The following is a 15,087-nucleotide window of genomic DNA, read 5'->3' on the forward strand; positions in this document are numbered from 1 at the left end:
GGCGCTTTTCCCTTGCAGGGCGTGGAGAGCATGCCCCGGTACCTCTCCCGGCTCAGAACGGGGCTTCACTCCGTGCGGCCGACACCAGGTGTCCCCCGAGATAGCCGTGCCAACCGGTCAAGAAGGCAGGGCTTCCCGCCACAGCGCGAGAGCGTCCTGTGGGCCCCCCTGCGTGCGAGAAGGGGCCCTTTGTATCTGCAGCGACTCGAGAGCCATCTTGAGTGCTCTCTGGCCCTCAAAGGAGGCTGGACTCCCTCTCGGCGCCCCCAGAGGTTCCCCGAGATCCCCGTGTCCCCACGAGAGCGGAGCCCCGAGTCTCCAGGCGCGGCTCGACAGCGACCCCGCCTCGCCTACGCCACCTCTTCTCGAGAGGGGGGCCGCCGGCTTTGCCTCCACTCGACTGGAATCCCTACTTTCCTTCGCACCTCAAAAGGAGGCCTGTCACTTCTCCTGACGCTCCAGAGGAGGCCCCAAGACACCAGTTCTGGCCCCAAGAACGAAGGTCCCCAAGGAAAACCGCAATGGCACATGGGGCCCCATTGCATCGCAGCGAATCGACGGGAAGCCCAGCTGCCCCTGGCAATGGCAAAGGAGGTCGGCACTTCCCACAGGCAACAAGAGAAGCTCCCTGAGGAGCCTGGCATGGGATCCAGAGAGGCAACCCCCGCCTCCCGCTGCGACTCCAGGAAAAGCACGACCTTCGACCCTGCATTCGAGATGAAGCCCGATTTCCCCTTACTGTTACCGGAGAGAAAGGCTGAGTCCCCGCGGCTCCCTTGATGCCACCCCAGAGATGCCCCGAGAAGCCCATCCGACCTCGAGGGGCACCCCGAGGGTCCTAGCCCTATGCGTGCCGTGCCGCGGACCCTGTGCCCTGCAGCGCCTCCTGGGGAATCCCGAGGCAGCTCCCTCCCCTCGCCGCTCCAAAGGAGGCAACACCACCCCAGTGGGCTAACAGGGGAGACGAGCCAGGGCCCTGCCACAACTCAAGAACCCACCACCGCAAGTCGAGAAAACCCACGTGATGCCACGCCCATTGCGTGAGGAGGCACTTTTCCCGTGCAGGGCATGGAGAGCATGCCCCGGCACCTCTCCCGGCTCAGAACGGGGCTTGACTCCGTGCGGGTGGCACCAGGTTTCCCCCGAGATACCCGTACCAACCCGCCAAGAAGGCAGGGCTTCCCGCCACAGCGCGAGAGCGTCCCGTGGGCCCCCCTCCCTGCGAGAAGGGGCACTTTGTATCTGCAACGACTCGAGAGCCATCCTGAGTGCTCTCTGGCCCTGCAAAGCAGGCTGGACTCCGTCTAGGCAGCCCCAAAGGTTCCCCGAGATCCTCGTGTCCCCACGCGAGTGCAACCCCGAGTCTCCCGGCGCGGCTCGACAGCGACCCCGCCTCTCCTACGCCACCTCTTCTCGAGAGGGGGGTCGCCGGCTTTGCCTCCACTCGACTGGAATTCCTACTTTCCTTCGCACCTGAAGAGGAGGCCTGTCCCTTCTCCTGATGCTCCAGAGGAGGCCCCAAGACAGCAGTTCCGGCCCCAAGTCCAAAGATCCCCAAGGAAGACCGCAATGGCACATGGGGCCCCATTGCATCGCAGCGAATCGACGGGAAGCCCAGCTGCCCCTGGCAATGGTAAAGGAGGCCGGCCGGCACTTCCCAGAGGCAACAAGAGAGGCTCCCTGAGGCGCCTGGCATCGGATCCAGAGAGGCAACCCCCGCCTCCCGCTGCGACTCCAGGAAAAGCACGACCTTCGACCCTGCATTCGAGATGAAGCCCGGTTTCCCCGTCCTGTGACCCGAGAGAAAGGCTGAGTCCCCTCGGCTCCCTTGATGCCACTCCAGAGATGCCCCGAGATGCCCATCCCACCTCGAGGGGCACCCCGAGGGCCCTAGCTCAATGCTTGACGGAGACCCGGTGCACCGCAGCGCCTCCTGGGGAATACCGAGGCGGCTCCCTGCCCTCGCCGCTCCAAAGGAGGCAACACCACCCCACTGGGCTAACAGGGGAGACTGGCCAGGGCCCCGCCACAACTCGAGAACCCACCGCCGCAAGTCGGGAAAACCCACGTGATGCCACGCCCATTGCGTGAGGAGGCACTTTTCCCGTGCAGGGCATGGAGAGCATGCCCCGGCACCTCTCCCTGCTCAGAACGGGGCTTGACTCCGTGCGGGTGACACCAGGTGTCCCCCGAGATACCCGTGCCAACCCGCTAAGAAGGCAGGGCTTCCCGCCACAGCGCGAGAGCGTCCCGTGGGCCCCCCTCCCTGCGAGAAGGGGCCCTTTGTATCTGCAGCGACTCGAGAGCCATCCTGAGTGCTCTCTGGCCCTGCAAAGCAGGCTGGACTCCGTCTAGGCGGCCCCAGAGGTGCCCCGAGATCCCCGTGTCCCCACGCGAGTGGAACCCCGCGTCTCCAGGCACAGTTAGACAGCGATCCCACCTCCCATACGCCACCTCTTCTCGAGAGGGGGGCCGCCGGCTTTGCCTCCACTCGACGGGAATCCCTACTTTCCTTCGCACCTCAAGAGGAGGCCTGTCACTTCTCCTGACGCTCCAGAGGAGGCCCCAAGACACCAGATCCGGCCCCAAGGCCAAAGGTCCCCAAGGAAGCCTGCAATGGCACATGGGGCCACATTCCATTGCAGCGAACCGACGGGAAGCCCAGCTGCCCCTGGCAATGGCAAGGGAGGCCGGCACTTCCCAGAGGCAACAGGAGAAGCTCCCTGAGGAGCCTGGCATGGGATCCAGAGAGGCAACCCCCGCCTCCTGCTGCGACTCCAGGAAAAGCACGACCTTCGACCCTGCATTCGAGATGAAGCCCGGTTTCCCCTTACTGTGACCCGAGAGAAAGGCTGAGTCCCCGCGGCTCCCTTGATGCCACTCCAGAGATGCCCCGAGATGCCCATCCCACCTCGAGGGGCACCCCGAGGGTCCTAGCTCAATGCTTGCCGCGGACCCGGTGTGCTGCAGCGCCTCCTGGGGAAACCCAAGGCGGCTCCCTCCCCTCGCCGCTCCATAGGAGGCACCACGACCCCGCTGGGCTAATAGGGGCGACGGGCCAGGGTCCCCGCCGCAACTCGAGAACCCACCGCCGCAAGTCGAGAAACCCCACGTGATGCCACGCCCACTGCGTGAGGAGGCGCTTTTCCCTTGCAGGGCGTGGAGAGCATGCCCCGGTACCTCTCGCGGCTCAGAACGGGGCTTCACTCCGTGCGGCCGACACCAGGTGTCCCCCGAGATAGCCGTGCCAACCGGTCAAGAAGGCAGGGCTTCCCGCCACAGCGCGAGAGCATCCTGTGGGCCCCCCTCCGTGCGAGAAGGGGCCCTTTGTATCTGCAGCGACTCGAGAGCCATCTTGAGTGCTCTCTGGCCCTCAAAGGAGGCTGGACTCCCTCTCGGCGCCCCCAGAGGTTCCCCGAGATCCCCGTGTCCCCACGAGAGCGGAGCCCCGAGTCTCCAGGCGCGGCTCGACAGCGACCCCGCCTCGCCTACGCCACCTCTTCTCGAGAGGGGGGCCGCCGGCTTTGCCTCCACTCGACTGGAATCCCTACTTTCCTTCGCACCTCAAAAGGAGGCCTGTCACTTCTCCTGACGCTCCAGAGGAGGCCCCAAGACACCAGTTCTGGCCCCAAGAACGAAGGTCCCCAAGGAAAACCGCAATGGCACATGGGGCCCCATTGCATCGCAGCGAATCGACGGGAAGCCCAGCTGCCCCTGGCAATGGCAAAGGAGGTCGGCACTTCCCAGAGGCAACAAGAGAAGCTCCCTGAGGAGCCTGGCATGGGATCCAGAGAGGCAACCCCCGCCTCCCGCTGCGACTCCAGGAAAAGCACGACCTTCGACCCTGCATTCGAGATGAAGCCCGATTTCCCCTTACTGTGACCCGAGAGAAAGGCTGAGTCCCCGCGGCTCCCTTGATGCCACCCCAGAGATGCCCCGAGAAGCCCATCCGACCTCGAGGGGCACCCCGAGGGTCCTAGCCCTATGCGTGCCGTGCCGCGGACCCTGTGCCCTGCAGCGCCTCCTGGGGAATCCCGAGGCAGCTCCCTCCCCTCGCCGCTCCAAAGGAGGCAACACCACCCCAGTGGGCTAACAGGGGAGACGAGCCAGGGCCCCGCCACAACTCAAGAACCCACCACCGCAAGTCAAGAAAACCCACGTGATGCCACGCCCATTGCGTGAGGAGGCACTTTTCCCGTGCAGGGCATGGAGAGCATGCCCCGGCACCTCTTCCGGCTCAGAACGGGGCTTGACTCCGTGCGGGTGGCACCAGGTTTCCCCCGAGATACCCGTACCAACCCGCCAAGAAGGCAGGGCTTCCCGCCACAGCGCGAGAGCGTCCCGTGGGCCCCCCTCCCTGCGAGAAGGGGCACTTTGTATCTGCAACGACTCGAGAGCCATCCTGAGTGCTCTCTGGCCCTGCAAAGCAGGCTGGACTCCGTCTAGGCAGCCCCAAAGGTTCCCCGAGATCCTCGTGTCCCCACGCGAGTGCAACCCCGAGTCTCCCGGCGCGGCTCGACAGCGACCCCGCCTCTCCTACGCCACCTCTTCTCGAGAGGGGGGCCGCCGGCTTTGCCTCCACTCGACTGGAATTCCTACTTTCCTTCGCACCTGAAGAGGAGGCCTGTCCCTTCTCCTGATGCTCCAGAGGAGGCCCCAAGACACCAGTTCCGGCCCCAAGTCCAAAGATCCCCAAGGAAGACCGCAATGGCACATGGGGCCCCATTGCATCGCAGCGAATCGACGGGAAGCCCAGCTGCCCCTGGCAATGGTAAAGGAGGCCGGCCGGCACTTCCCAGAGGCAACAAGAGAGGCTCCCTGAGGCGCCTGGCATCGGATCCAGAGAGGCAACCCCCGCCTCCCGCTGCGACTCCAGGAAAAGCACGACCTTCGACCCTGCATTCGAGATGAAGCCCGGTTTCCCCGTCCTGTGACCCGAGAGAAAGGCTGAGTCCCCTCGGCTCCCTTGATGCCACTCCAGAGATGCCCCGAGATGCCCATCCCACCTCGAGGGGCACCCCGAGGGCCCTAGCTCAATGCTTGACGGAGACCCGGTGCACCGCAGCGCCTCCTGGGGAATACCGAGGCGGCTCCCTGCCCTCGCCGCTCCAAAGGAGGCAACACCACCCCACTGGGCTAACAGGGGAGACTGGCCAGGGCCCCGCCACAACTCGAGAACCCACCGCCGCAAGTCGGGAAAACCCACGTGATGCCACGCCCATTGCGTGAGGAGGCACTTTTCCCGTGCAGGGCATGGAGAGCATGCCCCGGCACCTCTCCCGGCTCAGAACGGGGCTTGACTCTGTGCGGGTGACACCAGGTGTCCCCCGAGATACCCGTGCCAACCCGCTAAGAAGGCAGGGCTTCCCGCCACAGAGCGAGAGCGTCCCGTGGGCCCCCCTCCCTGCGAGAAGGGGCCCTTTGTATCTGCAGCGACTCGAGAGCCATCCTGAGTGCTCTCTGGCCCTGCAAAGCAGGCTGGACTCCGTCTAGGCGGCCCCAGAGGTGCCCCGAGATCCCCGTGTCCCCACGCGAGTGGAACCCCGCGTCTCCAGGCACAGTTAGACAGCGATCCCACCTCCCCTACGCCACCTCTTCTCGAGAGGGGGGCCGCCGGCTTTGCCTCCACTCGACGGGAATCCCTACTTTCCTTCGCACCTCAAGAGGAGGCCTGTCACTTCTCCTGACGCTCCAGAGGAGGCCCCAAGACACCAGATCCGGCCCCAAGGCCAAAGGTCCCCAAGGAAGCCCGCAATGGCACATGGGGCCACATTCCATTGCAGCGAATCGACGGGAAGCCCAGCTGCCCCTGGCAATGGCAAGGGAGGCCGGCACTTCCCAGAGGCAACAGGAGAAGCTCCCTGAGGAGCCTGGCATGGGATCCAGAGAGGCAACCCCCGCCTCCTGCTGCGACTCCAGGAAAAGCACGACCTTCGACCCTGCATTCGAGATGAAGCCCGGTTTCCCCTTACTGTGACCCGAGAGAAAGGCTGAGTCCCCGCGGCTCCCTTGATGCCACTCCAGAGATGCCCCGAGATGCCCATCCCACCTCGAGGGGCACCCCGAGGGTCCTAGCTCAATGCTTGCCGCGGACCCGGTGCGCTGCAGCGCCTCCTGGGGAAACCCAAGGCGGCTCCCTCCCCTCGCCACTCCATAGGAGGCACCACGACCCCGCTGGGCTAATAGGGGCGACGGGCCAGGGTCCCCGCCGCAACTCGAGAACCCACCGCCGCAAGTCGAGAAACCCCACGTGATGCCACGCCCACTGCGTGAGGAGGCGCTTTTCCCTTGCAGGGCGTGGAGAGCATGCCCCGGTACCTCTCCCGGCTCAGAACGGGGCTTCACTCCGTGCGGCCGACACCAGGTGTCCCCCGAGATAGCCGTGCCAACCGGTCAAGAAGGCAGGGCTTCCCGCCACAGCGCGAGAGCGTCCTGTGGGCCCCCCTCCGTGCGAGAAGGGGCCCTTTGTATCTGCAGCGACTCGAGAGCCATCTTGAGTGCTCTCTGGCCCTCAAAGGAGGCTGGACTCCCTCTCGGCGCCCCCAGAGGTTCCCCGAGATCCCCGTGTCCCCACGAGAGCGGAGCCCCGAGTCTCCAGGCGCGGCTCGACAGCGACCCCGCCTCGCCTACGCCACCTCTTCTCGAGAGGGGGGCCGCCGGCTTTGCCTCCACTCGACTGGAATCCCTACTTTCCTTCGCACCTCAAGAGGAGGCCTGTCACTTCTCCTGACGCTCCAGAGGAGGCCCCAAGACACCAGATCCGGCCCCAAGGCCAAAGGTCCCCAAGGAAGCCCGCAATGGCACATGGGGCCACATTCCATTGCAGCGAATCGACGGGAAGCCCAGCTGCCCCTGGCAATGGCAAGGGAGGCCGGCACTTCCCAGAGGCAACAGGAGAAGCTCCCTGAGGAGCCTGGCATGGGATCCAGAGAGGCAACCCCCGCCTCCCGCTGCGACTCCAGGAAAAGCACGACCTTCGACCCTGCATTCGAGATGAAGCCAGGTTTCCCCTTACTGTGACCCGAGAGAAAGGCTGAGTCCCCGCGGCTCCCTTGATGCCACTCCAGAGATGCCCCGAGATGCCCATCCCACCTCGAGGGGCACCCCGAGGGTCCTAGCTCAATGCTTGCCGCGGACCCGGTGCGCTGCAGCGCCTCCTGGGGAAACCCAAGGCGGCTCCCTCCCCTCGCCGCTCCATAGGAGGCACCACGACCCCGCTGGGCTAATAGGGGCGACGGGCCAGTGTCCCCGCCGCAACTCGAGAACCCACCGCCGCAAGTCGAGGAACCCCACGTGATGCCACGCCCACTGCCTGAGGAGGCGCTTTTCCCATGCAGGGCGTGGAGAGCATGCCCCGGTACCTCTCCCGGCTCAGAACGGGGCTTCACTCCGTGCGGCCGACACCAGGTGTCCCCCGAGATAGCCGTGCCAACCGGTCAAGAAGGCAGGGCTTCCCGCCACAGCGCGAGAGCGTCCTGTGGGCCCCCCTCCGTGCGAGAAGGGGCCCTTTGTATCTGCAGCGACTCGAGAGCCATCTTGAGTGCTCTCTGGCCCTCAAAGGAGGCTGGACTCCCTCTCGGCGCCCCCAGAGGTTCCCCGAGATCCCCGTGTCCCCACGAGAGCGGAGCCCCGAGTCTCCAGGCGCGGCTCGACAGCGACCCCGCCTCGCCTACGCCACCTCTTCTCGAGAGGGGGGCCGCCGGCTTTGCCTCCACTCGACTGGAATCCCTACTTTCCTTCGCACCTCAAAAGGAGGCCTGTCACTTCTCCTGACGCTCCAGAGGAGGCCCCAAGACACCAGTTCTGGCCCCAAGAACGAAGGTCCCCAAGGAAAACCGCAATGGCACATGGGGCCCCATTGCATCGCAGCGAATCGACGGGAAGCCCAGCTGCCCCTGGCAATGGCAAAGGAGGTCGGCACTTCCCAGAGGCAACAAGAGAAGCTCCCTGAGGAGCCTGGCATGGGATCCAGAGAGGCAACCCCCGCCTCCCGCTGCGACTCCAGGAAAAGCACGACCTTCGACCCTGCATTCGAGATGAAGCCCGATTTCCCCTTACTGTGACCCGAGAGAAAGGCTGAGTCCCCGCGGCTCCCTTGATGCCACCCCAGAGATGCCCCGAGAAGCCCATCCGACCTCGAGGGGCACCCCGAGGGTCCTAGCCCTATGCGTGCCGTGCCGCGGACCCTGTGCGCTGCAGCGCCTCCTGGGGAATCCCGAGGCAGCTCCCTCCCCTCGCCGCTCCAAAGGAGGCAACACCACCCCAGTGGGCTAACAGGGGAGACGAGCCAGGGCCCCGCCACAACTCAAGAACCCACCACCGCAAGTCGAGAAAACCCACGTGATGCCACGCCCATTGCGTGAGGAGGCACTTTTCCCGTGCAGGACATGGAGAGCATGCCCCGGCACCTCTCCCGGCTCAGAACGGGGCTTGACTCCGTGCGGGTGGCACCAGGTTTCCCCCGAGATACCCGTACCAACCCGCCAAGAAGGCAGGGCTTCCCGCCACAGCGCGAGAGCGTCCCGTGGGCCCCCCTCCCTGCGAGAAGGGGCACTTTGTATCTGCAACGACTCGAGAGCCATCCTGAGTGCTCTCTGGCCCTGCAAAGCAGGCTGGACTCCGTCTAGGCAGCCCCAAAGGTTCCCCGAGATCCTCGTGTCCCCACGCGAGTGCAACCCCGAGTCTCCCGGCGCGGCTCGACAGCGACCCCGCCTCTCCTACGCCACCTCTTCTCGAGAGGGGGGCCGCCGGCTTTGCCTCCACTCGACTGGAATTCCTACTTTCCTTCGCACCTGAAGAGGAGGCCTGTCCCTTCTCCTGATGCTCCAGAGGAGGCCCCAAGACAGCAGTTCCGGCCCCAAGTCCAAAGATCCCCAAGGAAGACCGCAATGGCACATGGGGCCCCATTGCATCGCAGCGAATCGACGGGAAGCCCAGCTGCCCCGGGCAATGGTAAAGGAGGCCGGCCGGCACTTCCCAGAGGCAACAAGAGAGGCTCCCTGAGGCGCCTGGCATCGGATCCAGAGAGGCAACCCCCGCCTCCCGCTGCGACTCCAGGAAAAGCACGACCTTCGACCCTGCATTCGAGATGAAGCCCGGTTTCCCCGTCCTGTGACCCGAGAGAAAGGCTGAGTCCCCTCGGCTCCCTTGATGCCACTCCAGAGATGCCCCGAGATGCCCATCCCACCTCGAGGGGCACCCCGAGGGCCCTAGCTCAATGCTTGACGGAGACCCGGTGCACCGCAGCGCCTCCTGGGGAATACCGAGGCGGCTCCCTGCCCTCGCCGCTCCAAAGGAGGCAACCCCACCCCACTGGGCTAACAGGGGAGACTGGCCAGGGCCCCGCCACAACTTGAGAACCCACCACCGCAAGTCGGGAAAACCCACGTGATGCCACGCCCATTGCGTGAGGAGGCACTTTTCCCGTGCAGGGCATGGAGAGCATGCCCCGGCACCTCTCCCGTCTCAGAACAGGGCTTGACTCCGTGCGGGTGACACCAGGTGTCCCCCGAGATACCCGTGCCAACCCGCTAAGAAGGCAGGGCTTCCCGCCACAGCGCGAGAGCGTCCCGTGGGCCCCCCTCCCTGCGAGAAGGGGCCCTTTGTATCTGCAGCGACTCGAGAGCCATCCTGAGTGCTCTCTGGCCCTGCAAAGCAGGCTGGACTCCGTCTAGGTGGCCCCAGAGGTGCCCCGAGATACCCGTGTCCCCACGCGAGTGGAACCCCGCGTCTCCAGGCACAGTTAGACAGCGATCCCACCTCCCCTACGCCACCTCTTCTCGAGAGGGGGGCCGCCGGCTTTGCCTCCACTCGACGGGAATCCCTACTTTCCTTCGCACCTCAAGAGGAGGCCTGTCACTTCTCCTGACGCTCCAGAGGAGGCCCCAAGACACCAGATCCGGCCCCAAGACCAAAGGTCCCCAAGGAAGCCCGCAATGGCACATGGGGCCACATTCCATTGCAGCGAATCGACGGGAAGCCCAGCTGCCCCTGGCAATGGCAAGGGAGGCCGGCACTTCCCAGAGGCAACAGGAGAAGCTCCCTGAGGAGCCTGGCATGGGATCCAGAGAGGCAACCCCCGCCTCCCGCTGCGACTCCAGGAAAAGCACGACCTTCGACCCTGCATTCGAGATGAAGCCCGGTTTCCCCTTACTGTGACCCGAGAGAAAGGCTGAGTCCCCGCGGCTCCCTTGATGCCACTCCAGAGATGCCCCGAGATGCCCATCCCACCTCGAGGGGCACCCCGAGGGTCCTAGCTCAATGCTTGCCGCGGACCCGGTGCGCTGCAGCGCCTCCTGGGGAAACCCAAGGCGGCTCCCTCCCCTCGCCGCTCCATAGGAGGCACCACGACCCCGCTGGGCTAATAGGGGCGACGGGCCAGGGTCCCCGCCGCAACTCGAGAACCCACCGCCGCAAGTCGAGAAACCCCACGTGATGCCACGCCCACTGCGTGAGGAGGCGCTTTTCCCTTGCAGGGCGTGGAGAGCATGCCCCGGTACCTCTCCCGGCTCAGAACGGGGCTTCACTCCGTGCGGCCGACACCAGGTGTCCCCCGAGATAGCCGTGCCAACCGGTCAAGAAGGCAGGGCTTCCCGCCACAGCGCGAGAGCGTCCTGTGGGCCCCCCTCCGTGCGAGAAGGGGCCCTTTGTATCTGCAGCGACTCGAGAGCTATCTTGAGTGCTCTCTGGCCCTCAAAGGAGGCTGGACTCCCTCTCGGCGCCCCCAGAGGTTCCCCGAGATCCCCGTGTCCCCACGAGAGCGGAGCCCCGAGTCTCCAGGCGCGGCTCGACAGCGACCCCGCCTCGCCTACGCCACCTCTTCTCGAGAGGGGGGCCGCCGGCTTTGCCTCCACTCGACTGGAATCCCTACTTTCCTTCGCACCTCAAAAGGAGGCCTGTCACTTCTCCTGACGCTCCAGAGGAGGCCCCAAGACACCAGTTCTGGCCCCAAGAACGAAGGTCCCCAAGGAAAACCGCAATGGCACATGGGGCCCCATTGCATCGCAGCGAATCGACGGGAAGCCCAGCTGCCCCTGGCAATGGCAAAGGAGGTCGGCACTTCCCAGAGGCAACAAGAGAAGCTCCCTGAGGAGCCTGGCATGGGATCCAGAGAGGCAACCCCCGCCTCCCGCTGCGACTCCAGGAAAAGCACGACCTTCGACCCTGCATTCGAGATGAAGCCCGATTTCCCCTTACTGTGACCCGAGAGAAAGGCTGAGTCCCCGCGGCTCCCTTGATGCCACCCCAGAGATGCCCCGAGAAGCCCATCCGACCTCGAGGGGCACCCCGAGGGTCCTAGCCCTATGCGTGCCGTGCCGCGGACCCTGTGCCCTGCAGCGCCTCCTGGGGAATCCCGAGGCAGCTCCCTCCCCTCGCCGCTCCAAAGGAGGCAACACCACCCCAGTGGGCTAACAGGGGAGACGAGCCAGGGCCCCGCCACAACTCAAGAACCCACCACCGCAAGTCGAGAAAACCCACGTGATGCCACGCCCATTGCGTGAGGAGGCACTTTTCCCGTGCAGGGCATGGAGAGCATGCCCCGGCACCTCTCCCGGCTCAGAACGGGGCTTGACTCCGTGCGGGTGGCACCAGGTTTCCCCCGAGATACCCGTACCAACCCGCCAAGAAGGCAGGGCTTCCCGCCACAGCGCGAGAGCGTCCCGTGGGCCCCCCTCCCTGCGAGAAGGGGCACTTTGTATCTGCAACGACTCGAGAGCCATCCTGAGTGCTCTCTGGCCCTGCAAAGCAGGCTGGACTCCGTCTAGGCAGCCCCAAAGGTTCCCCGAGATCCTCGTGTCCCCACGCGAGTGCAACCCCGAGTCTCCCGGCGCGGCTCGACAGCGACCCCGCCTCTCCTACGCCACCTCTTCTCGAGAGGGGGGCCGCCGGCTTTGCCTCCACTCGACTGGAATTCCTACTTTCCTTCGCACCTGAAGAGGAGGCCTGTCCCTTCTCCTGATGCTCCAGAGGAGGCCCCAAGACAGCAGTTCCGGCCCCAAGTCCAAAGATCCCCAAGGAAGACCGCAATGGCACATGGGGCCCCATTGCATCGCAGCGAATCGACGGGAAGCCCAGCTGCCCCTGGCAATGGTAAAGGAGGCCGGCCGGCACTTCCCAGAGGCAACAAGAGAGGCTCCCTGAGGCGCCTGGCATCGGATCCAGAGAGGCAACCCCCGCCTCCCGCTGCGACTCCAGGAAAAGCACGACCTTCGACCCTGCATTCGAGATGAAGCCCGGTTTCCCCGTCCTGTGACCCGAGAGAAAGGCTGAGTCCCCTCGGCTCCCTTGATGCCACTCCAGAGATGCCCCGAGATGCCCATCCCACCTCGAGGGGCACCCCGAGGGCCCTAGCTCAATGCTTGACGGAGACCCGGTGCACCGCAGCGCCTCCTGGGGAATACCGAGGCGGCTCCCTGCCCTCGCCGCTCCAAAGGAGGCAACACCACCCCACTGGGCTAACAGGGGAGACTGGCCAGGGCCCCGCCACAACTCGAGAACCCACCGCCGCAAGTCGATAAAACCCACGTGATGCCACGCCCATTGCATGAGGAGGCACTTTTCCCGTGCAGGGCATGGAGAGCATGCCCCGGCACCTCTCCCTGCTCAGAACGGGGCTTGACTCCGTGCGGGTGACACCAGGTGTCCCCCGAGATACCCGTGCCAACCCGCTAAGAAGGCAGGGCTTCCCGCCACAGCGCGAGAGCGTCCCGTGGGCCCCCCTCCCTGCGAGAAGGGGCCCTTTGTATCTGCAGCGACTCGAGAGCCATCCTGAGTGCTCTCTGGCCCTGCAAAGCATGCTGGACTCCGTCTCGGCGGCCCCAGAGGTGCCCCGAGATCCCCGTGTCCCCACGCGAGTGGAACCCCGCGTCTCCAGGCACAGTTAGACAGCGATCCCACCTCCCCTACGCCACCTCTTCTCGAGAGGGGGGCCGCCGGCTTTGCCTCCACTCGACGGGAATCCCTACTTTCCTTCGCACCTCAAGAGGAGGCCTGTCACTTCTCCTGACGCTCCAGAGGAGGCCCCAAGACACCAGATCCGGCCCCAAGGCCAAAGGTCCCCAAGGAAGCCTGCAATGGCACATGGGGCCACATTCCATTGCAGCGAACCGACGGGAAGCCCAGCTGCCCCTGGCAATGGCAAGGGAGGCCGGCACTTCCCAGAGGCAACAGGAGAAGCTCCCTGAGGAGCCTGGCATGGGATCCAGAGAGGCAACCCCCGCCTCCTGCTGCGACTCCAGGAAAAGCACGACCTTCGACCCTGCATTCGAGATGAAGCCCGGTTTCCCCTTACTGTGACCCGAGAGAAAGGCTGAGTCCCCGCGGCTCCCTTGATGCCACTCCAGAGATGCCCCGAGATGCCCATCCCACCTCGAGGGGCACCCCGAGGGTCCTAGCTCAATGCTTGCCGCGGACCCGGTGCGCTGCAGCGCCTCCTGGGGAAACCCAAGGCGGCTCCCTCCCCTCGCCGCTCCATAGGAGGCACCACGACCCCGCTGGGCTAATAGGGGCGACGGGCCAGGGTCCCCGCCGCAACTCGAGAACCCACCGCCGCAAGTCGAGAAACCCCACGTGATGCCACGCCCACTGCGTGAGGAGGCGCTTTTCCCTTGCAGGGCGTGGAGAGCATGCCCCGGTACCTCTCCCGGCTCAGAACGGGGCTTCACTCCGTGCGGCCGACACCAGGTGTCCCCCGAGATAGCCGTGCCAACCGGTCAAGAAGGCAGGGCTTCCCGCCACAGCGCGAGAGCATCCTGTGGGCCCCCCTCCGTGCGAGAAGGGGCCCTTTGTATCTGCAGCGACTCGAGAGCCATCTTGAGTGCTCTCTGGCCCTCAAAGGAGGCTGGACTCCCTCTCGGCGCCCCCAGAGGTTCCCCGAGATCCCCGTGTCCCCACGAGAGCGGAGCCCCGAGTCTCCAGGCGCGGCTCGACAGCGACCCCGCCTCGCCTACGCCACCTCTTCTCGAGAGGGGGGCCGCCGGCTTTGCCTCCACTCGACTGGAATCCCTACTTTCCTTCGCACCTCAAAAGGAGGCCTGTCACTTCTCCTGACGCTCCAGAGGAGGCCCCAAGACACCAGTTCTGGCCCCAAGAACGAAGGTCCCCAAGGAAAACCGCAATGGCACATGGGGCCCCATTGCATCGCAGCGAATCGACGGGAAGCCCAGCTGCCCCTGGCAATGGCAAAGGAGGTCGGCACTTCCCAGAGGCAACAAGAGAAGCTCCCTGAGGAGCCTGGCATGGGATCCAGAGAGGCAACCCCCGCCTCCCGCTGCGACTCCAGGAAAAGCACGACCTTCGACCCTGCATTCGAGATGAAGCCCGATTTCCCCTTACTGTGACCCGAGAGAAAGGCTGAGTCCCCGCGGCTCCCTTGATGCCACCCCAGAGATGCCCCGAGAAGCCCATCCGACCTCGAGGGGCACCCCGAGGGTCCTAGCCCTATGCGTGCCGTGCCGCGGACCCTGTGCGCTGCAGCGCCTCCTGGGGAATCCCGAGGCAGCTCCCTCCCCTCGCCGCTCCAAAGGAGGCAACACCACCCCAGTGGGCTAACAGGGGAGACGAGCCAGGGCCCCGCCACAACTCAAGAACCCACCACCGCAAGTCGAGAAAACCCACGTGATGCCACGCCCATTGCGTGAGGAGGCACTTTTCCCGTGCAGGACATGGAGAGCATGCCCCGGCACCTCTCCCGGCTCAGAACGGGGCTTGACTCCGTGCGGGTGGCACCAGGTTTCCCCCGAGATACCCGTACCAACCCGCCAAGAAGGCAGGGCTTCCCGCCACAGCGCGAGAGCGTCCCGTGGGCCCCCCTCCCTGCGAGAAGGGGCACTTTGTATCTGCAACGACTCGAGAGCCATCCTGAGTGCTCTCTGGCCCTGGAAAGCAGGCTGGACTCCGTCTAGGCAGCCCCAAAGGTTCCCCGAGATCCTCGTGTCCCCACGCGAGTGCAACCCCGAGTCTCCCGGCGCGGCTCGACAGCGACCCCGCCTCTCCTACGCCACCTCTTCTCGAGAGGGGGGCCGCCGGCTTTGCCTCCACTCGACTGGAATTCCTACTTTCCTTCGCACCTGAAGAGGAGGCCTGTCC

Source organism: Giraffa tippelskirchi, chromosome 14 (genome assembly GCF_054371585.1).
Source record: "Giraffa tippelskirchi isolate mGirTip1 chromosome 14, T2T-mGirTip1v1.2.pri, whole genome shotgun sequence".
Lineage (NCBI taxonomy): Eukaryota > Metazoa > Chordata > Mammalia > Artiodactyla > Giraffidae > Giraffa > Giraffa tippelskirchi.